This window comes from Triticum aestivum, chromosome 7B, assembly GCF_018294505.1.
Source record: "Triticum aestivum cultivar Chinese Spring chromosome 7B, IWGSC CS RefSeq v2.1, whole genome shotgun sequence".
Taxonomy (NCBI): Eukaryota; Viridiplantae; Streptophyta; class Magnoliopsida; order Poales; family Poaceae; genus Triticum; species Triticum aestivum.
Window position 1 is genome coordinate 595,635,257 of NC_057813.1, and position 22,198 is coordinate 595,657,454.

A 22,198-nucleotide genomic window follows, 5' to 3' on the forward strand; every position below is an offset into this window, starting at 1 on the left:
ACGAGTTGCATATTGACAAAACACCACATTCAAGTATTTAGTTCACTCTCGTTTATGCTACTCATCAATATTAAATGTTGTTAAACATGGCAAGAGGTGAAGCATAAGAAAACTACCTAACTAGGCAAGTTTAAATGAGGCCGGAAGAACTAACAACAATTCTGGAAAATCCTCATGTCCATATTTTAGATTTGGTACTGTTCTTCCCTAAACCATATTTTATAGTTGATAAACAAGAAAATGAAGTGCAACATGTTAATCTATGCATTTTTCCACCCCATTTACATATAAAGTTTATTAAAATCGGAGCTACGGTTAATTAGTTACGAAATAAATCGTTTTAACATGGCATTTATACAAATTTAAACAAACAACATTTTAAACATTTTAAACATGGATGAAAGTGGCATATTATGAAACTAGATGAAATTCTAAGCATTTTACATGTATAAATTATTTACATATGATGCACGGTTAAAGGGTTATTATATGCATGAACATGGAGGGGTTTTCTGTAAATCAGTAAATCCTGGATAATTACTAAAATCGCTGGACAGGAAAAAAACACTATGTGGGCCGAATCTAGGCAGAGGTCCAACAGAATGGAAAAAAAGGGGGTGCTGGGGGGTGGCCTCACCATGGGCCTTGGCCCAGGCGATGGAGAGGTAGGCCGGGGCTGGCCTAGGAGCGCTGCGGCTGGAGAGGCCCAGGCAGCAGGGCGACGAGTCAACGACGCGGGCGAGCAGTTCGAGCTCCTCTGCTCGAACGAAACAGAGGAGCAGCGCGGTGAGGGGCTTGACGTGACTCCGGGAGGGGCTGGCAACGCGGATCTGGCGGGGCATCTCCATCAAGGCGTGGACGGGGCGACGGAACTTGGCACGGCGGCGGAGCAGCGCTGGGTGACTCGGCGCCCTGCATCTCATTCGTGAAGGAGGGGACGGCGGCTGGTGATGCGGGAACTCCGGTGAGGCAGAGCTTGGAGGTGGCTTGGCGCCGGAGATGATGATGGGGAGGCGCGGAGGAGGTCATGGGGCGAGGTCGACATATTCGAACCGGCGGCTGCTGGGCTTGAAGCCCCCTGGATGCCATCGCGGGCTCCCTGGGAGGTCTCTGCAAGGTCAGAAGCGAGATGAGAGACGGAGGAAAAAGAGAAGAAAGGAAAGGAGGCGGGGCGGCGCTGTTCCTGGTGGTGGTCGCCAGCAGCGGCGTTGGTCGTCGGGCGACGAAGCGGGGCAGGTGAGGCGCGGAGGTCGGGGTCAAGGGGAACGAGGAGCTCCTCTCCTATGCGTTGGCTGCTAGTACGAGCTAGGCGCCTGGTGGATCGAGGCAGAGGGGCTCGAGCATGAGCGATGGGGAGCCATCGAGGGGAGGCACTGCTGCGGCTGGATGGACGGATTGGGTGGCGGCGGAAAACAAGGGACTTGGTCGGAGGCGATGCTGGTTGGTGGATGGATCGGGGAGGTGGAGAGGTGGTTGGCTCGGGATGGATCCCGAGGAAGAGGAGTGGCGGCGCGGATGGGAATGGGTGGATGGGACAGCTAGGGTCTAGGGTTGCCCCGATATTTATATCAGATGAATTTAGGTTAGGGGATATCACATCCCTACGATCGTAATCGGACGGACGGAAAAATAGGCTAGGGAGAATCCAACAAAGAAACGAAGATACTTTCGGGATGTTTGGGGATGATCCGGGTCCATCGGTAAAGACTGAGCGGGTCGGGTTCGGGCAAGTTTCGGACACGCGCAAGAGGGGGGTGGGTGCACTGTGCAGAGAGGGTCAAATGGTCGGACAGCAAAAGAAGGGTTGGTCTAAGAAAGGTCAACGGAAGCAAGGGGTGACGCGAAAACTGCGAGCGAATGCATGTTTTAAAAACAATGACGGTAACGAGGTTTATGAAAACATGCGGATGCAATGCGGATGATGCGATGAGACGAGATGCATAACAAGAACAAAATGCAAAACAACAGAGAAAAACCCAACCACGGAGGAAAAATAAATCACGTAGCTGGAAATGGCAAGAGTCGGAGTTATGAATATGGAAAGTTGTATCCGGGGCGTTACAGGGGTCCTCGGACAGCCGGACTATATACTTGGGTCGGACTATTGGGCTATGAAGATACAAGATAGAAGACTTCTTCCCGTGTCCGAATGGGACTCTCCTTTGCGTAGGAGGCAAGGTTGGCGATTCGGATATGTAGATTCCTTTCTCTGTAACCGACTTTGTGTAACCCTAGCCCCTTCCGGTGTCTATATAAACCGAAGGGTTTAGTCCGTAGGACAACAATCATAATCTCATAGGCTAGGCTTTTAGGGTTTAGCCATTACGATCTCGTGGTAGATCAACTTTTGTAATACTCATATTCATCAAGATCAATCAAGCAGAAAGTAGGGTATTACCTCCATAGAGAGGGCCCGAACCTGGGTAAACATTGTGTCCCCCGCCTCCTGTTACCATTAGCCTTAGACGCACAGTTCGGGACCCCCTACCCGAGATCCACCGGTTTTGACACCGACATTGGTGCTTTCATTGAGATTTCCGCTGCGTCGTCACCAGAAGGCTTGATGGATCCATCAATCATCTACAACAACGCAGTCCAGGGGTGAGATCTTCCTCCCCGGACAAATCTTCGTATTCGGCGGCTTCACACTGCAGGCCAACTCGCTTAGCCATCTAGCGCAGATCTATAGCTACGCCCCCCTGGCGCCAGGTCAGATTTGGAAGCGTGAATTTTGTGGCCGATATCCGTGGAGACTTGATCTTCGACGGATTCGAGCCCATGACGGCTGTCCCTCGCCACCACGATGAAAATGACCTAAATTTGTCATCTGGCCGCGCTCAGGAGATCGCACCTATAACCACTCTGGCCTTAGATCCGGAGCAGACCGCGTTGTCCGAAGACGGGAAGCTTAACCCCGCCACGGAAGCCGCAGACTCAGCAGCGCTCGAGCCGCACATAGACCCAACATCAAGCTGGGCTTGTGTCACCGGAACCTCGGACTCGTCTCCGGCCATAGGTTCCGGACCGCGTGCATCCGCGTCCATCGAACCCGATTTGGCGCCGATCTTGGAGTTCAGCTCCGCGGACATCTTTCAGCACTCACCTGTAGGTGATGTGGTAAGCTCATTGAAATCCCTCTACTTGTCAGGGAACTCTCGGTCGAACTATGTCTGGCTCAAATGGGAAGAGGACGACGAAGAACTTCGTCTCCCACCCACCACCCACTTTATAGCCACTATCGACGACTTAACCGTCATGCTTGACTACGACTCCGAAGGCATCGACGGTATGGACGACGATGCCGGAGAGGAGCAGGAACCGCCGCATACAGGGCGTTGGATAACCACCTCCTCGTACGACATATGCATGGTGGATACACCCAAAGAAAACAACGGCGACAATGAAAATCCAGTTGAGGATAAACCTCCTGAGATACATCCAAAGCGACGACGTCAGCGGCGCCGCTCTAAGCCACGCTGTAGTAAAAATAGCAACACCGTCACATGAGAAAATAATACTCCGGACGACGCCAAAGACAATGAAGACCCCGTTGAGCCAACCTCCGAATAGGAGGAACGGGAGGATGGGCAAGCTAGCCCTGATGAACATGCCACGAATGAAGACGCTGAGGATAGTAATTACCTTCCGCTCTTCGAGGACAAGGTGAGCCTCGGCGACGAAGACTTTATCGTGCCTGAGGAACTCGTCGAGCAGGAGCGCTTTAAGCGCCGGCTAATAGCCACTGCAAGGAGCCTAAAACAAAAGCAGCAGCAGCTTCAAGCGGATCATGATCTACTCAACAAAAAGATGGACTGATGTCCTGGCAGCCAAGGAATATGGCCTCGAGCACCCAACCAAAAGCTACCTGAAGCGCAAACTATTACCACAGTTCGATGACGAGGTGACGGAGCCCATCCTACCAAGGCATAATGCGGCTGACCGACCACCACGTGGCTGAGACAAAGCGGCACCTCGAGCCGAACACCAGCCCGCACTACCCCGCCATAGAAACGGAAATACAACAGCTTGGGGATACACACATGACCTGCGGCGCGACTTGGAAAATAGAGCAGGTCAGACAAGATCAACCTATGGATCACGGGGGCGTGATGTGAGACGATGGCTATCCGGCTGAACATGACAAGCATAACCACGTCCGGGCCAAAAATCGCAGACGAACTCCATCCGAGCTACATCACGACTTGGCCCAATATAGAGGCGCCGCACACCCCCTTTGCTTCATTGATGAAGTAATGGAACATGAATTCCCAGAAGGGTTTAAACTCGTGAACATCGAATCATATGATGGCTCAACAGACCACGCGGTATGGATTGAGGATTTTCTTCTCCATATTCACATGGCCCGCGGTGATGATCTTCACGCCATCAAATACCTCCCTCTCAAACTCAAGGGACCAGCCAGGTACTGGTTGAACAGTCTGCCCAAAAACTCCATCGATAGTTGGGAGGACTTGGAGGACGCCTTCCTCGACAACTTTCAAGGCACATACGACCGACCTCCGGATGCCGACGACTTAAGTCACATTGTTCAACAGCCCGGAGAGTCAGCCAGGAAATTCTGGACTAGGTTCTTAACTAAAAAGAACCAGATCGTTGATTGTCTGAATGCTGAAGCCTTAGCGGCCTTTAAACATAGCATCCGTGACGAATGGCTCGCCCGACACCTCGGCCAAGAAAACTGAAGTCCATGGCAGCCCGCACATCACTTATGACCCGCTTTTGGACGGGCGAGGATAGCTGGCTAGCCCGTAGCCATAATCATGCGAGCGAACCTGGTACTTCTAAGGCCAGGAACAGCAACGGCAAGCCACGACGCAATATACACAAGCATCGAAGCAACGGTGACAACACCGAAGACACGACTGTCAACGTCGGATTCAGTGGATCTAAGTCCGGCCAGCGGAAGAAGCCATTTAGGAGAAACAATCCGGGCCCGTCCAGTTTGGACCGCATACTCGATCGTCCATGTCAAATCCACTGCACTCCTGATAAACCAGCCAATCATACCAACAGAGAATGTTGGGTCTTCAAATAGGCCGGCAAGTTAAATGCCGAGAACAAGGAGAAGGGGTCGCAAAGCAAGGACGATGACGAGGAACCCCGGCCACCGAACACAGGAGGACACAAGAAGTTTCCTCCCCAAGTAAAAATGGTGAACATGATATACGCTACCCATATCCCCAAGAGGGAGCGCAAGCACGCACTCAGGGACATCTACGTGATGGAGCCAGTCGCCCCAAAGTACAACCCATGGTCGTCCTGTCAGATCACCTTCGATCGCAGGGACCATCCGACTAGTATCCGTCATGTTAGTTTAGCCGCACTGGTCCTTGACCCAACCATTGATGGATTCCACCTTAGGCGAGTCCTCATGGACAGTGGAAGCAGCCTGAACATGCTCTATCAGGATACAGTGCGCAAAATGGGTATCGATCCCTTAAGGATCAAGCCCACAAAAACCACCTTTAAAGGTGTCATACCAGGTGTAGAGGCCTGCTGTACGGGCTCAATCACACTGGAAGTGGTTGAATTCTACTACGCAACCTTCTTCTTGTAGACGTTGTTGGGCCTCCAAGTGCAGAGGTTTGCAGGACAGTAGCATATTTCCCTCAAGTGGATGACCTAAGGTTTATCAATCTGTGGGAGGTGTAGAATGAAGATGGTATCTCTCAAGCAACCTTGAAACCAAATAACAAAGAGTCTCTTGTGTCCCCAACACACCCAATACAATGGTAAATTGTATAGGTGCACTAGTTCGGCGAAGAGCTGGTGATACAAGTGCAATATGGATGGTAGATATAGGTTTTTGTAATTTGAAAATATAAAAACAGCAAGGTAACTAATGATAAAAGTGAGCGTAAATGGTATTGCAATGCTAGGATACAAGGTCTAGGGTTCATACTTTCACTAGTGCAAGTTCTCTCAACAATAATAACACAATTGGATCATATAACTATCCCTCAACCTGCAACAAAGAGTCACTCCAAAGTCACTAATAGCGGAGAACAAACGAAGAGATTATTGTAGGGTACGAAACCACCTCAAAGATATCCTTTCTGATCGATCTATTCAAGAGTCCATAGTAAAATAATACGAAGCTATTCTTTCCGTTTGATCTATCATAGAGTTCGTACTAGAACAACACCTTAAGACACAAATCGACCAATACCCTAATGTCACCTAGATACTCCAATGTCACCTCAAGTATCCGTGGGCATGATTATACGATATGCATCATCCTACATCTTGAGCTTGCGTTGGTTTTCCTTGAAGAGGAAAGGGTGATGCAGCAATAGTAGCGTAAGTATTTTCCTCAGTTTTTAAGAACCAAGGTATCAATCAAGTAGGAGGCTCCTCAAAAGTCCCACGCACCTACACAGACAAACAAAGAACTCGCAACTAACGCAATAAAGGGGTTGTCAATCCCTTCACGGGCACTTGCGAAAGTGAGATCTGATAGAGATAGTATGATAAGATAAATAAACTTTTGGTATTTTATGATATAGATTGGAAAAATAAAGATGCAAATAAAAGTAGATTGAAAGCTTATATGATAAAAGATAGACCCGGGGGCCATAGGTTTCACTAGTGGCTTATCTCAAGATAGCATAAGTATTACGGTGGGTGAACAAATTACTGTCGAGCAATTGATAGAAAAGCGAATAATTATGAGATTATCTAGGCATGATCATGTATATAGGCATCACATCCGCGACAAGTAGACCGACTCCTGCCTGCATCTACTACTATTACTCCACACATCGACCGCTATCCAGCGTGCATCTAGAGTATTAAGTTCATAAGAACAGAGTAACGCATTAAGAAAGATGACATGATGTAGAGGGATAAACTCATGCAATATGATATAAACCCCATCTTTTTATCCTCGATGGCAACAATACAATACGTGCCTTGCTGCCCCTATTGTCACTGGGAAAGGACATCGCAAGATTGAACCAAAGCTAAGCACTTCTCCCATTGCAATAAAGATCAATCTAGTAGGCCAAACCAAACTGATAATTCGAAGAGACTTGCAAAGATACACTACAAAAAAAGACACATCCGTGACATTTTGGGCCGAACGAAATTTTTTTCTGTCATACATATGACACTTCTATGACGATAATTGTGACAAAACCCAGTATCATCATAGATGTGGTGGGATCCTACTTCTATGACAAAAAATCATGACAGAAAATGGGCTTTTCGTCCTGGGCGGGCCGAAGACGTAGCTGCATGACATTCTTTGGGCCGTCCATGACGGAAAAAACCGTGGTAGAAGTGAGGGGGAGGAAAATTTCGGGGAGTTGCCGGTTATGGTGGGAGGTCGGGGGCGGAGCGATGCGTGTTTCTCTCATACGTACACGCGTGTGTGCGAGGCGTTGGCTCTAACTGAAGCCGAGCGAGGAGTTGGGCTCTAACTGAACCCGAGCGATTGCACTGCAGGCTACGCGTTACTGAACCCGAGCGATTGATCGATGGCTGTTAACTGAACCCGATGGAGCGATTCCTTCGCTACTGCTGCTAACTGAAGTCGATCGATGCTGCCTCTGGGATGAACAGTGAGTGTTGCGGGGGGGGGGGGTGGATGAACAGTGAGCGGTGGCGTTGCCTCTGGATGAACAGGAACCCATGGTGTGGAGGGTTGGATGAACAGTAGACGGTGGAGGGGTAGTCGTGGAGGGGTGGTTGAACAGGACCCCGTGGTGTGGAGGGCTGGATGAACAGTAGACGATGGAGGGGTGCCCGTGGAGGGGTGGTTGAATAGTAGCCGGTGGAGTAGCGCGCGGTGGAGGCTGGATGAACAGGAGCCCGTGGAGGCTAGAGGAGGTCGATGGTAGCCCGTCGAGGCTGAAGGAGGTCGACGGTGGAGATGAACAGTATCCCGTGGAGTCCTGTTTTACGGTACGCCACACCCCTCCCCCCTCCCCCGTTTCGACCGTAGCGCTCCAACACAAGTCCGTTTCGTCCGTTTTGCGGTACGCCACACCCCTCCCGATGAACAGGACCCCCATTTCGACCGTAGCGCTCCAACACAAGTCTGTTTCGTCCATTTTGCGGTACGCCACACCCCTCCCGATGAACAGGACCCCCGTTTCGATCGTAGCGCTCCAACAGAAGTCCATTTCGTCCGTTTTGCGGTATGCCACACCCCTCCCGATCAACAGGACCCCCGTTTCGACCGTAGGAGGTCCGTTTCCTCCGTTTTGCGGTACGCCAGGCCCCTCCCGATCAACAGGACCCCGTTTCAAATGTGGTTGGTCGAACACAAGGTCGTTTCCTCCGTTGTGCGGTACGCTAGGCCTCGTTTCCATCGCCTGTTCCGTCCAAGCCCTCCCGATGAACACGACCACACATTCCGTTCTGACCCAGCCGGTTGGCTCCCCATGAACACGACGACGACGCTGTTTCTCCGTTCCGACCCAGCCATGTACGTATGCGCAATAGGCGTTAGAGACCCTGCCCGTATGTACGTACATGGCCGTATTTTCTTTCTTGCACCCTCGCCGATGTACTTACGTGTACATGCTACATGCGCGCCTCTACATCCACCAGTATATATGTATATACACGTTCGCGACCAGAATGACAATGGTACGTACGCTTCGACCAGGTGGGTCCCGATTGTCAGGCACTTCCTTGCCTGCGAAGATGTAGCTGGTGGGTCCCAGTAGTCAGGGGGCGAATCGTTTTTTATTTGCCTGGACGCACTTCCTTGCGTGCGAAGATGTAGCTGGTGGGTCCCAACAGTCAGGGGGGCGAATCGTTTTTTTTTGCCCGGATGCACTCCCTTGCGTGCGAAGATGTAGCTGGTGGGTCCCAGCAGTCAGGGGGGCGAATGGTTTTTTTTGCCCGGACGCACTTCCTTGCGTGCGAAGGTGCAGCTGGTGGGTCCCAACAGTCAGGGGGGAAACGTTTTTTTTCACGAAATACTGTGGCCCATCCGGTTGGTCCCCGCTGTCATGTGGAGGAATAATTATTTTCCACGTAATAAGGAGGCACTTCCATGCTGCGGCTGTGGACCCAGCTGTTAGCCTCTCCACATACAGTCCACATCCGATGAAAGTCGTTCCTTGACCACGTTGACCACACCGCACCGAGAGCACTAGGGCGATGGACGACGGCGAGGCCTAGGAAGGGGACGACAGGGAGCCGGGGAAGACACGGCAGCGGAAGCCCGCGCGGAGAGGAGTACGAGGGTTCAGTGGTTCGGCTGCGGTGTGAGGCTGCCATCGCCGTAGGGCCTGGCCAATGGTGGGAATAGTAGGGGGCGGTGAGGCCTCCGCGGCAGCACATCCGGCCACGGGAAGCAGGAGCATGTGGCACAACCGGCATTGCTTTGGGCGGCTGGAGCAAGAAGACCAGAGGTTGAACAAGCACTACGGCCGTTGGATGGACATCATATGGTCACTGGAGCTAGAATCATTTATATTGACTAAGTTGACAAAGCCCTTCGTCCCCATTAACTTAGTAGGCCCACAAGTCAGCCTCCCACCAAGGTGGGTCCCAGCTAGCAGGGGGTAATCATTTTTTTGTGCGTAATAAGGAGGCACTTCCGATGGGTCCGAGCTGACAGCAGGGGAACGTTTTTTTCATGAAATATGGTGGCCCGTCGGGTGGGTCCCAGCAGTCAGGGGCAAACGTTTTTTCGCGAAATACTGGTGGCCCGTCTGGTGGGTCCCTGCTGTCAGGTGGAGAAATAATTATTTTCTGCATAATAAGGAGACACTTCCTTGCGGCTGCCGTGGACCCAGCTGTCAGCCTCTTCACGTACAGTATTCTTCCGATGGAATTCAGCGTTGACCACATTGACCACGCCGTGCCGAGAGCACCACGGCGGTGGAGGACGACGAGGCCTAGGAAGGGGACGACGCGGAGCCGGGGAAGACACGGTAGTGGATGCCCACGCGGAGAGGAGTATGAGGATTCACTGGTTCGGCTGCGCTGCCGTTGCTGCAGAATAATAGGGGGTGTGGGTGAGTGGAGTGGAGGGATGGCCTGGCCAGCGGTGGGAGTAGTATGGAGGCGGTGAGGCCTCCGCGGCAGCACAGCCGGCCACGGGAGGCAGGAGCAGGCGGCACGACCGGCGCTGCTTTGGGCGGCTGGAGCAAGAAGACCAAAGGTTGAAGAAGCACTACGGCCGTTGGATGGACATCGTACGGTCACTAGAGCTAGAATCGTTTATATTGACTAAGTTGACAAAGCCCTCCGTCCCCGTCAACTTAGTAGGCCCACAAGTCAGCTTCTCACCAAGGTGAGTCCCAGCTAGCAGGGGGAGTATTCATTTTTTTGTGCGTAATAAAGAGGCACTTCCGGTGGGTCCGATCTTACAGCGGGGGGAACGTTTTTTCACGAAATACGGTGGCCCGTCCGGTGGGTACCAGCAGTCAGGGGGTAAACGTTTTTTCGTGAAATAAGGTGGCCCGTCCAGCGGGTCCCTGCTGTCAGGTGGAGGAATAATTATTTTGCACGTAATAAGGAGGCACTTCCTTGCGGCCGCCGTGGACCCAGCTGTCAGCCTCTCCACGTCAGTACTCTTCCAATGGAAGTCGGTCGTTGACCACGTTGACCACGCCGCACCGAGAGCACCAGGGCGGTGGACGACCGCGACGCCTAGGAAGGGGATGACACGGAGCCGGGGAAGACGCAGTAGTGGAAGCCCGCGCGGAGAGGAGTACGAGGGTTCACTGGTTCGGGTGCGGTGTGAGGCTACCGTCGCCGCATAATAATAGGGGGTGTGGGTGAGTGGAGGGATGGCCTGGCCAGCAGTGGGAGTAGTATGGGGGCGGTGAGGCCTCCGCGGCAGCATACCGACGACTGGAGGCAGGAGCAGGCGGCACGACCGGCGCTGCTTTGGGCGGCTGGACCAAGAAGACCAGAGGTTGAAGAAGCACTACGGCCGTTGGATGGACCTCGTACGGTCACTGAAGCTAGAATCGTTTATATTGACTAAGTTGACAAAGCCCTTTGTACGCTCCAACTTAGTAGGCCCACAGGTCAGCCTACGAAACGGTGCGCCCCAGATGTCAGGGGGAGGAATTATTTTTTGGGCGGCCGAAGACAGAATTCAATAAAATTTCCCACATTTTGATGGGATCCGAAATATTTTTATCCCGAAATTTCTATTCAGACTAAATATAAATTTGTATTACGTAAAAATCCAACGAAACATTGCGCGCGCAACAATGAAAATTTAAGATTTTCAAAATCCATAAATAATATTTTATAAACTAATTTCATGTTTGCTGCATTTTCAAAATCCATAAATAATATTTTATAAACTAATTTCGTGTTTGGCGCATTTTGATGAGAACCGTGTGTTTTTATAATTACATCACATTTATTATTTTTAAATCCCGTTTTCCTGTTAAGCCTAATGCATCCCTCCTAGGAAAGATTTGTAGCACAGCGGGGCGAAGAATAACAAGTTGACTTTGCCTGGGTATTCCTCAAAAAGACGTATAGCTGGGCTAGCCATTTTCATCTTGAAAAAAGTAGTATCTGGGCTGGATATCTGGCCTGGGCTAGACGGGCCACGGCCCGCCCAGTTAATACCCTGCTTTCCTCTGAGCAACAACGAAATCATCGCCAAGAAAAACTCTGCAGTGCTCACGCCTCAAAAACACAAATACTCCTCGAGCTGCTTGGTCCCAGCTGTTGGCCGCACCTTGTGCAATTCTCTCGTTTATATTGACTACATAGGTTGATAATGGTGTGGGACCGTGATGTCAGGAAACCAGGAGAAAGCAAAAAAAAATATAGTTATACATAATAAGGAGGCAGTTGCGTACGTACGGCTATGGCCCTAGTGGGTCCCTAGTGTCATCCAGTCAAAATAAAGTCATCTCCTGAATCCTCATGTTCGTTGACCATGTTAACAATGCTCGGCGCCACAGCGAATGCAACAACTCGAAGGATAACGGAGATGGCCTCGCGGGCCCTACGGAGGTCTGATACAGCGCCCGCTGCTCATTCAGGAAGCCAGGATCATCGGACACCTATGAGCACCTTCGAGAAACTGAGACGACATGAAACGGTAAGGCCGCGCTTGGGAGCTCTGGTTTATTTCAAACCTGTATTAACATACAAGTGTAATTTACTCGTCATCGGAAGGCCCGAGGTCTGTAAGTAAAACCGGCGGGTTACGCGTATAATTTGAGAGACCAGTGTATATTTTACGAGCATTGTTATATGGACGACATTACCAGACGATACATGCACGACGTGCGTATCATGACATCCATGGGCAAGGCTGAAACAGCAGCTAACGGCTGGATTAGAAATCATCCGAGTGTCGTTCAGCGTTTTTATCGTGTGTGAAGTACTTCCAATATTTTATTAGTCGAAATCGACCAACCAAGCGCCTTCGCCCGAGACCATCTGCTTTAATTTACAAGCGCCAGTTTTACAAGCGGTTTTGGTTGGAAAACGACAATCCAATCACGGCCTAATATCATGAGTTAGACGGAAGATCATATGGTTTCACGTCTAACCTACCCGACATGTCGTATAGGCTATGAATGAAACATCAGACGATGAACTTCTTACGCACGGAAACAACAGAAGAGGATGATCTTCTTAACAAGCAAATCACTGGCATTAGATCGACATGCAAAACAATACGAAGCATTATTCTCAGGAGGCACGGTGAACAGCTCGTGATGCCGCATGCCACAACATTCCAAGCTCAACTTTGCAATCAAACACAAGGCCTGGCATTACATAGACAATATTCAGAACAAACTCTTAACGCAGGAATATTTTAGCAGAATAACTATTTACTTCTAAACTGAACACAAGAATAGGAAAAAACACTCGACGCTGCTCACAACAAGGGTGTCCCACTAAAAAATATCAAATGCATGTCTTCTGGCTAACATCAATGAGCAAATTTTGACAAGGTTTTCCAATTCCAATATATTAAACTAACGTCTTCTTGCCAACATCAATGAGCAAATTTTGACAACGTTTTCCAATTCCAATATATTAAACTAACGTCTTCTTGCTAACATCAATGATTAAACTTTGACAAGCTTTTCTCATTCAAAATATGTAATGCCTATGATTGTGTCCTGTCTTAGCTTCTTGTACTTGTTTGGGCACTTTTTGCCCAGGGCACTCCACGTGTTGTTAAATTGCCAATAGTCTCTGCAGACTAGTCATGTCACCGGTGTCTAATAATACTCTGTAAAGCTTCTTGGTCATTCCTTCTGTAATGTACCGCATCCAGTGACTGCTTCTTTCTGCAAAGTGGAACGACCAACTGGACCCAGTAACGCAGCAGTTTGCCTTGGACACATTGGCTCCTTTTGTGCAGTTCAACTAAAATCAAAGTCAGAATAAAACTGAGCTTTAATTTTGATATCCCTGTAAGCAACAATAGGTATAAGGAAAACAATTACTGAGAAATAATGGTTGATGACTTGTCTTAATGGGAAACAAAGCAGGAGAGGAGCAATTCTCCATCAGTGTGATTCATTCATATTGACTGAGACATTATCTTAACAATGCCTTGGTTCAACATGTATAAAAAATGACAAAGCAGAAAAGTACCGTTCCTAAAATAATGCAACTGATTCATTTTTAAAGAGACATTATCTTAACAATACCTTGGCTAAACATGTAGAAAGAACTACAAAGCAGGATAGTACCATTCCTAACAAGTGTTGCAGTTTTGAACTAAGATTCAGTAGTTAATTAATTCTGAGAGTGGCATTGCTTAATTTTACCAGCGGCATTAGATTAATGAAAAGTATAAACAGTTCCAGAGGAGAGTGGGCGCAACAACAATATGTGCTTCCATCTACATCGGACACACCTTCCCACACCAATCAACATCGGACATCAACATCATGTAGGTGGTGGGACACACGTAAAAGGGGGTGACTTATAAGTTTTAAGTTGGGGTGGAGCAACTTATGACTTATAAGTTGGGGTGACTTATAAGTCGGGTCTGTTTGGCAAAATAAGTCACTTTTTTCACTTTTCGACTTATAAGTTGGTGACTTATTTGGAACCAAACAGGCCCTTAGATTAACAACAGCAAAATAGTTGTATGGGACATGCTAGCACGATGTGCATCCACACGTATAAATGGGTGATGCAGAATATGTAGCCAAGCAGCATATTTGTGTTGGTCCCATAATTATTCTCTTTGAACTTTTTTCCTATGTGAGGCAGCAAATCTAGTCCTGCACAAACTACCCGACCCCCCCTCCCAGTTTCTTTCCCTTTTCAACAAAGAGATCGGTTCCTTACAGATGTGTGTACTGGGTTACTCCATTTTTCCCTTTTCGACCAACAAAGCGGCTCGATAGCCAGTCTATACTACTTTTCCTCCCTCCTTTCCTCATTGAACCACGTCCTAGATTAATGCTCCACCCCACCGCACCTTCCTTTCCTCTTTGAACCAAGACCTATATTCGACTACAGATCGAAAAAGATCCACATGCAGCTAGAGCAACGACGGTTTCAAAGAAACTTATACCTTAGGGTCGTCAGGATGTGGCAAGGCGTGTGGCGGGAGGCTGGATCTGCCCACACTACGTACGGCAGCGAGGAAGAAGGGGTCGGTGGCCCTCCCGCACAGGCGCTGGGTGAAAGAGAACAGCGTAGCCGGTAGTGGATTGCCTCCCTCGCCGAAGGCGATAGAGTTAACGCTGCACCTCCTCCCCTTCCCGGTGCGACGGGATACGGACGCCTCCTTCACCAGCTGTGAGGGGGGAGAGAGACAAGAGGCCAACGCAGTCTTGTTTAGATCTGGTGAAGAGAGGGTGAGAGACTGTAAATATAGCAAACCCTAGCAAATGAACGCTGAGCCTCCAGCGTGTAACATATATGTATTGCGACGAGCGTGTGGAGAGTGCAAACCCTAGCGAACAAGCGCTGAGGCTCCCGCTTATATATATACTAATGTAGTACGGACTGAGCTCCGGTGCCTTCACTCCATCTGCTTTTGGCTCTATGATAGGTGAGCCAGCCACATTTTGGGCCCACCTATCATAAACCCAAAGGCAGGTGCACTAAGTGAATGAAGCTCCGTCCATATAGTACTCTCGTGTGTATACGACTAATATATAGTGGAGTGGTTTTCTTATTCTCTCCATAACAATCGTTTTAAATTGTGTAAGTACAAAACAGAACTCTTTATTTAATGTACAGAGGGAGTACTACTTCCGATGAACTAACGATCCACGCCCACGCGTCCTGGTCGCACTTCCTGTCCTTCACGTGTGGTACACTACCCTCCCTTAAGTGAACAACCACACATGCGCCAAATTATCGGAAAGATGTGAGTGTGTACAAATAAAGAATTTTAATTTCAATTATCGGAAAGGTTTGAGAGTATTACAAAGTTTGACTTCAGTCAAATCTAATATGCGGAGTAAATAAAAATGGAGGGCTACTACGTCCATCCGGGTTTTTAGTCCACACCATTTTTTAAATCAAAGTTAATAGTTGGACAAATAAAATTACAGGGGAGCTGGAGACAAAGTTGTGAGAAGGCTTAGAAATCAATACAAAACTTATGCTCTTAGTACCAACGTCGATCCTTCTTTGAGGTAACATTTGGTTTATAGCCAATTATGTGATAAAACTGCACCAACGTGAAAGACGACTGCGTCTCCAACGCAACCAAGGTGAACTGACGAAGGATATCTTCTTTGTGCGTAACAAGTAAAGAGCACTGATGGAAGACATCTTGTTTTTCATTGAAAATCGATCAGCTTCACCAGCCGACGCAACCATGAGGCGCGACCATGAGCATCGATAGTTTGTGGTCTATTTTTTTTGTCCTAGTTTTTTTTGTTTCTTGTTGCTACATTATATACTTATGGGAGCTTAGATGTGATATACTTAAATAACATCTAGATGTGAATTGGACAAACTGATTTTCTAACGTATCAAGAAAGAAAACTCGATCAAAAACACGCCCCCGCTTCCAGGTCGCGAGAGTCGTCGCGCACACACACATAGACATAGACATGCATATCCGTGTTTACGTAAAATTCCATTTCCATCTCCATCTCCAATCATATTTGTCCAACTGGCACATTATTCACGTTGTTAATTATATACGCAGCAATATTAACGTACATCATTTCTTGTTTGCGCACGTCTGGACCGCTGCCACGGCCGGTCCTGACCAACCCGAACCCTCTTCATCATCCGCGCGTGCTTCCCGCCCGAAACGGTGAGTGCCGCATTTATGCCCGGCCAGAACGGACGCGACCTCTCACTGGCGCGGGCATTGAAGCGGCGCGCCGGCCGAGAGAGCATCGCCCGCGCCGCTTCCGGGTGCACGCGGCTGCTCCGCGTTCAAAGGTCGCAATAGCCGGCTACAACATGCATGTAAAAAGTTTTTGGGAGTCCGTGCTACAGCTAGCTGTCCTCCCCCAACTCGTCAATCTCTTCCAGTAGTGCTAGTAGTACTCCATGGCGGGATCCATCGACAAGCAGGCGGGAAAGTTATCGTATATACTCGGTTTGCGGTGAGTGGCATGCCGAGCGACCGTGTGGGGTCGAGCTGTGGAGAAGGGTGAGACACGAACATGACAAACGTGATTTACTGTGTGATTTGACTGCTCCTTAGTGGCCCCTACAAGTACTCCCCCTACGTGTATGCAATAGTCACACGTACACATGGACGCAAAAACGCGCGCGACACCCTAATGCATGCATATCCGAGCACACGACGGAACACACACGGTCACGCTAAGTGCTCAACCTACACGTGCATGCACACACATACTCAGTCATGGTGAGCTAGTGACCGTATAAACACCGGAAAATATATATATATTGAGCGCAATGAGCGTATTATGAAGTCCACTGACCGTATTTTTACAAATATACAGTGACAGACAGTGTATTTATCTCGTTTGAAATTAATCCATATTAACCGGAGAGGAGACAGTATGGACTAGCATTACTTGCGCGTGGTGGCTCGTAGAACAAGGAGAAACTTTTGACTAATGCAAGCTCTCCCTCGCTCAGGCGGTGGACGTGCAACAGTTAATTCGGTGTCAGATTGCCAGAAGCATACACTATACTACTAGTGCTACTATTGTTCGACTTCCCGAATAGGCGAACAGCCAAGCGCAAAGTTTACTAATATAGTCTATAAAGGTACGTACTATACTAGTACTAGGAACCGGATGGAGGAGCGTCTGCACTCTTATTATAATTTTAAAATGTGATAAAGCAATCTTCAACACATGTGGTTATCTTCGAGGGTTCTCGCATGTGATAATGGAAGTTGATTGCATGGAACACTCGCCATAATTCTCACTTAATTCTGGCTCATATCCTGTTACAAATAGTAGCGCTCGGTAATATTTCCTCTTTTTTTGTTATTCAACATGTAAATAGGTCAGCAAACCTTGCAGCTCATCTTCGTGCGAACCGTGCTTGCTGCACTTTGGATGTGGCCGAGAGTTGGCTTGATGAAACACCTCGCTTCCTAATTCTTTTTTGCGGGGTACCTCGCTTCCTAGTGACCAGTGTCTTGGCTGATCGTCCTAAGAATGTTTATATATGAATAAAGCTCTCTCATTTACCCGCAAAAAGGATTGAGCCATATTAACCGGAAAGGAGGGAGTATGGACTAGCACTACTTTTTGGTGTGTCCCGTCAACTCGTAGAACGAGGAGAAACTTGCAGGACAAGGTGAAGCTCGCTTACGCCTTTTGACTAATGCAACCTACCCTCGGTGGACATGCATCAGTCCATTCAGTGTCAGATTATCAGAGGCATACACTGTAGTACCCAACATGCGGAGTACCATCATTGTTCGACTTCACGAAGAGGCGAAGAGCCAAGCGCAGCAGTACAAGTAGTACTACTACTAGAACCGCATGATGGAGCGTTTGTACTCTTATTTATTTTTATCTCTGATAAAGTACACGTTTATTTCGGAGAAGGGCGTAAAATGGCAGCCCAACATCAACATGTAATGAATGATATCGATCAACCAACCATGCTCGAATATATCTTGGCCTCCATGCAAACCCGTCTGTGTTCTCGCTCCTCGTCTCTCTCAAGGAACGGCAGGTTGGCTCTTTGCCGTCAATTGAGATCGGTTTGCTCACACTCCTATCCCACATGTCAGTGATATGCCAAGAGGAGGTGCGTTGACCGACTGGCCATACGCGTACTTGGTTTTGAACCTTCATACTACTCCTCCCTCCGTCACAGTTTACAAGGCGCGCTTCATTATGATGCATTTCTCTCAATGCATTTTCACCACCAGAGAGACTTTAGATGCGTTTGGTTTAATGCTTAATTAATTAGGGCGTGGTAACCGCAATCAAGTCCACAATTTTCTCTCCAAGTAACTACGGAATGGAGCAAGTGCATGCATGTGTGTACCCGGGGTGGAAGCACTGCATGCATGTGTGTACGCATTATTCCCTCTACTAGTAATAGACGTCGTGCTATAACTATCAATGCTATTTTTCAGGCCGATCGCTAGTCGCTTTGGTCCCACAGATCTTTTTTCTTTTTTCTGAAGCACGATGTATAAACAGTGACGGATGGAGTAGTATGAGCGGATTCAAAGAAGAGTGTATTGATGGTTGCTTCTTCAGAGCAACTTACAGTGGGAAAGGTGGGGCTTACAATTTGACTGCTCATTACTCACTATTAATGTGACGCAACAACCGGGCTGCGTCTCCCATGCGGTTGTGCACTACCCCCTCGGTTCTTAAATATACTCTGGAGTATATTTGTCTCGATTTCAACGAGTGACTACTCAAATATTTGTCTTTTTAGAGATTTCAAATGGACTGGCACATACAGATGTATATACATATTTTAGAGTGTAGATTCTCTCATTTTGCTCTGTATGTAGTCACTTGTTGAAATCTCTAGAAAGACGAATAGAATATTTAAGAACGGAGGGAGTACACATACGAAGCAAAATGAGTGAATCTACACTCTAAAATATGCCCATTTAAAATTTGTAAAAAGACAAATTTTTAGGAATGAAGGAGTATAATTTTGTGCATGGCACATGGACCCGGATGATGAAGAGGCTTCTGGCAATGCTATCAAGCTTCCATCATTTGTTTACATAATTGACATACTATACAAATAATTTTCCAGCGAGACATAAAATTGTACAATGGTGTGAGCTTTCAGCTTCTGTTTCGCGTGTCTTGCCATCGATGCTCTTTCGGAAACAATAAAAAAACTAACTTCCTTGCTAATGCATATCAATTATTAGCAGATCAGAGCTAATAATTACATCACAACTGAAGACAGAGTTGTGAGAAGGTGTTAAATTAAAATTGATCCATGCTTTCATTGGCAGCAACGTCCCCCCAGCTCTGTCTAAATCAACAAGGCATGTTGGAAAAAAAGTAGCTGTCTGGAACATGCAACATTCCAATCATTTTGTGCAGTCCCACTAAAATAGAGCTGAGCGTCACTGTTCCAAAGATATTAAGTGTGATTACGATAATAAAGGACTGTTGATGAAACAATAAACACATAAATAGAAGCCGATCACCTTTGCAGTCTCTTTTAAGACTAACTAGTTGGAGAAGATTAGGCTCGGAGTTGGATGAGGAGGATAGAGCAAAACCAATCTCCCTTTATGCAGTCGCACTGAAATGTAGAAACGTTACCCATGTGACATTTTAGTACAACTGCACAAAACACTCTTACGAAAAAAGTGATTTGTGCAGTTCACCAAAAGGTCGCAATAGCAACGAGGTGAAATGGATAGCCCTGTTTGCAAAAAGAGGTAGAAAGGAAACAATTACTGGCCGATAACAGTTGATGACACATGCGACGACAAAAAAGAAGCATATTCCTTGCCCTAAGGGAAGATAACAACACGGTTGTGTTTGTCTAAAACGGTGTGAGGACGAGAATGCAATATGGAAAGTACGATGGACGAGCCACGTTTTGGGCAAAGAACTATGGAAGATCCACATGCAGCAACGTGGGAAGACGGGCAGTGGAGCAAGGCCGGAGGGGATACCTAGAGGTCGCCCGGGTGTAACTAGGTGAGCGGCGGCGGGCGGAATCTGCGAGCAGGTGGCGTAGGCCCTGCCACGCCGGAGCTTGGTCAGAGAGAACGGCGTGTACCGCATATCGGGACGTGCTGCCTCGGCGCCGTCGAACGGAGAAATGATGCACTTCCTCCCTTTCCCCCGGCGGAGGGGATGCGGCCGGATCAGTGACCAACAGTGAGAGAGAGAGAGAGGCCACCGCACTCCCTTTCCCCCGGCGGACGGAATGCGGCCGGATCAGTGACCAGCGCTGAGAGAGAGAGGCCACCGCAACCTTGTGTGAGATACTCTGAAGAGCGACAAACCAGACACGCAAGGCTCCATTGTATATAGTGAGCGGACTACCTTTTTCTCCATAAAAATCTCTTTTATATTCTGTGTACGTGCCATTGAGCGCTATAACTTTATTTAAAAATAACGCGGCAATGCGTCAAGTCGAGCTTTGTTTCGTGCAGACGTGGTACACGACCTCGTTAGGTAAACAACCACTACAGGTGTTCAAATTAGCACGTGGGCTGCCATTTCGTAAAGAAATGAGCTCCATCGTGTACCCGCGCGGGTGTGGCTGGGCACGAAGCGTGAGTACGTGCACGGTGCACCTATTCTCTTCTTGTATACGTACACCACCTACGTGGGGTTGTGTGAGAGAGATACAAACCTACAGATATATAGTGTGTGGGTTCTTGAGAGTTTTTTTGGGGAGGAGGTTCAATCAAAAAATGTAACATATGCAATGTGTGTTAAATAGAGTCGTGGATATAACATATATATATAGAGGGGGCGATCCACGAGAAGAGAGTGGAGGTATTACCGGCTTGAGGTGTCCATAGAATCGAAAAGAAGGATGATGTGTGTGTGTGTGTGCACGCGCGATCGATAAAGAGTGCCATCGAATTTGTGTGTGCCCACGTCAAAGATATAGAGTGGTTGGCCTACTGGAATGTGAGAGGGGACATGTGCAGTTTGTCTCTGTGACATGGATACCTACCTGCAGCGCTCGACTATCGGTGTGTGGTGGGGGAAGAGGGAGGCCCAATTAATTATAGAGGTACAATGGCTGGTATATGTGTGGAGGAGGAGAGAGGCCTACTTCATGTATTAAGGATATCGATCTGCCTCATGTATTAAGGGAGATCGATCGGCATCCATGCATATGTGCATCAGAGGAATAAGGTTGGGAGAGAGACAGAGCTAGAGTGTTGGAGGGGGTGGTAGTGGAGTTGCTTCTAACAAATGGTGGGATAGGCTTGCTAGACAAACGGAGGCCACGCCCGCAATATCAATAAGAGAGGAGATGGCTGCTTGTTGTCTGTGCACGTGCGTGTGAGAGACGGGTCAGGAGGCATGCACGAATGATGAGGGGGGACAATGTGGTTGTGGTAAGCAGACATAACTACATAGGAAGATCAATCGCCCTTTGTTAGAGAAAGGAGAGACATAACTTGTGACGTACGTCGATCCATGGGGGGGTAGTTAAAGTCGATCCAGGTATATGTTGGGAGATCGATCGGTATACATGCATGTGTGTGTTAGAAGCAAACGAGGCACGAGGAGAAGGATAGAGATAGAGGGATGCATGTAGGAGGTGGTACGAGAGGCATACTATATCGAGCGGGGAGGAGTGTGCGAGTACGAGAACGATGAAAAGAGTGGTGGGAGTGAGGCATGGACGGTGACAAGAGAAGAGGGGAAGCTTGTGTTTGTGCTAGGCACACCTGGCTAGAGAGGCATATCGATCGATGTGTGCCGTAAATAAGGAGCTGGGGGGCCTACACACACCATGGGTGAACGACCTAAAGTGAAAAGACGAATTTGCGCGATGGAGCTAGAAAATGCTGAGGGAGGGTGAGAGGGATGCGGGAGTGTGCATGCACAAGAGAAAGTTAGCGCTAGCTACAAAAATAAGAGGGTTGTGTGGGTGTAAAAGACGAATAGAGATCATATATACTTCATTATAAAAAGCGAATTCGAATATTTGAAGAATTTATCATAGTGTTTTAAACCGACGGATGTGTGAATCTAACATATAAAGCCTCCTAGAGTACCCGCCCATCTGGGGGCATCGCTAGAGCGCGTCGGTTTTGACCACCCGATCGATCTCCTACAGTCAATTTTTGGCTGCAGGCGGCTGGTCAGCCATCCGCTTTTTTTCACTT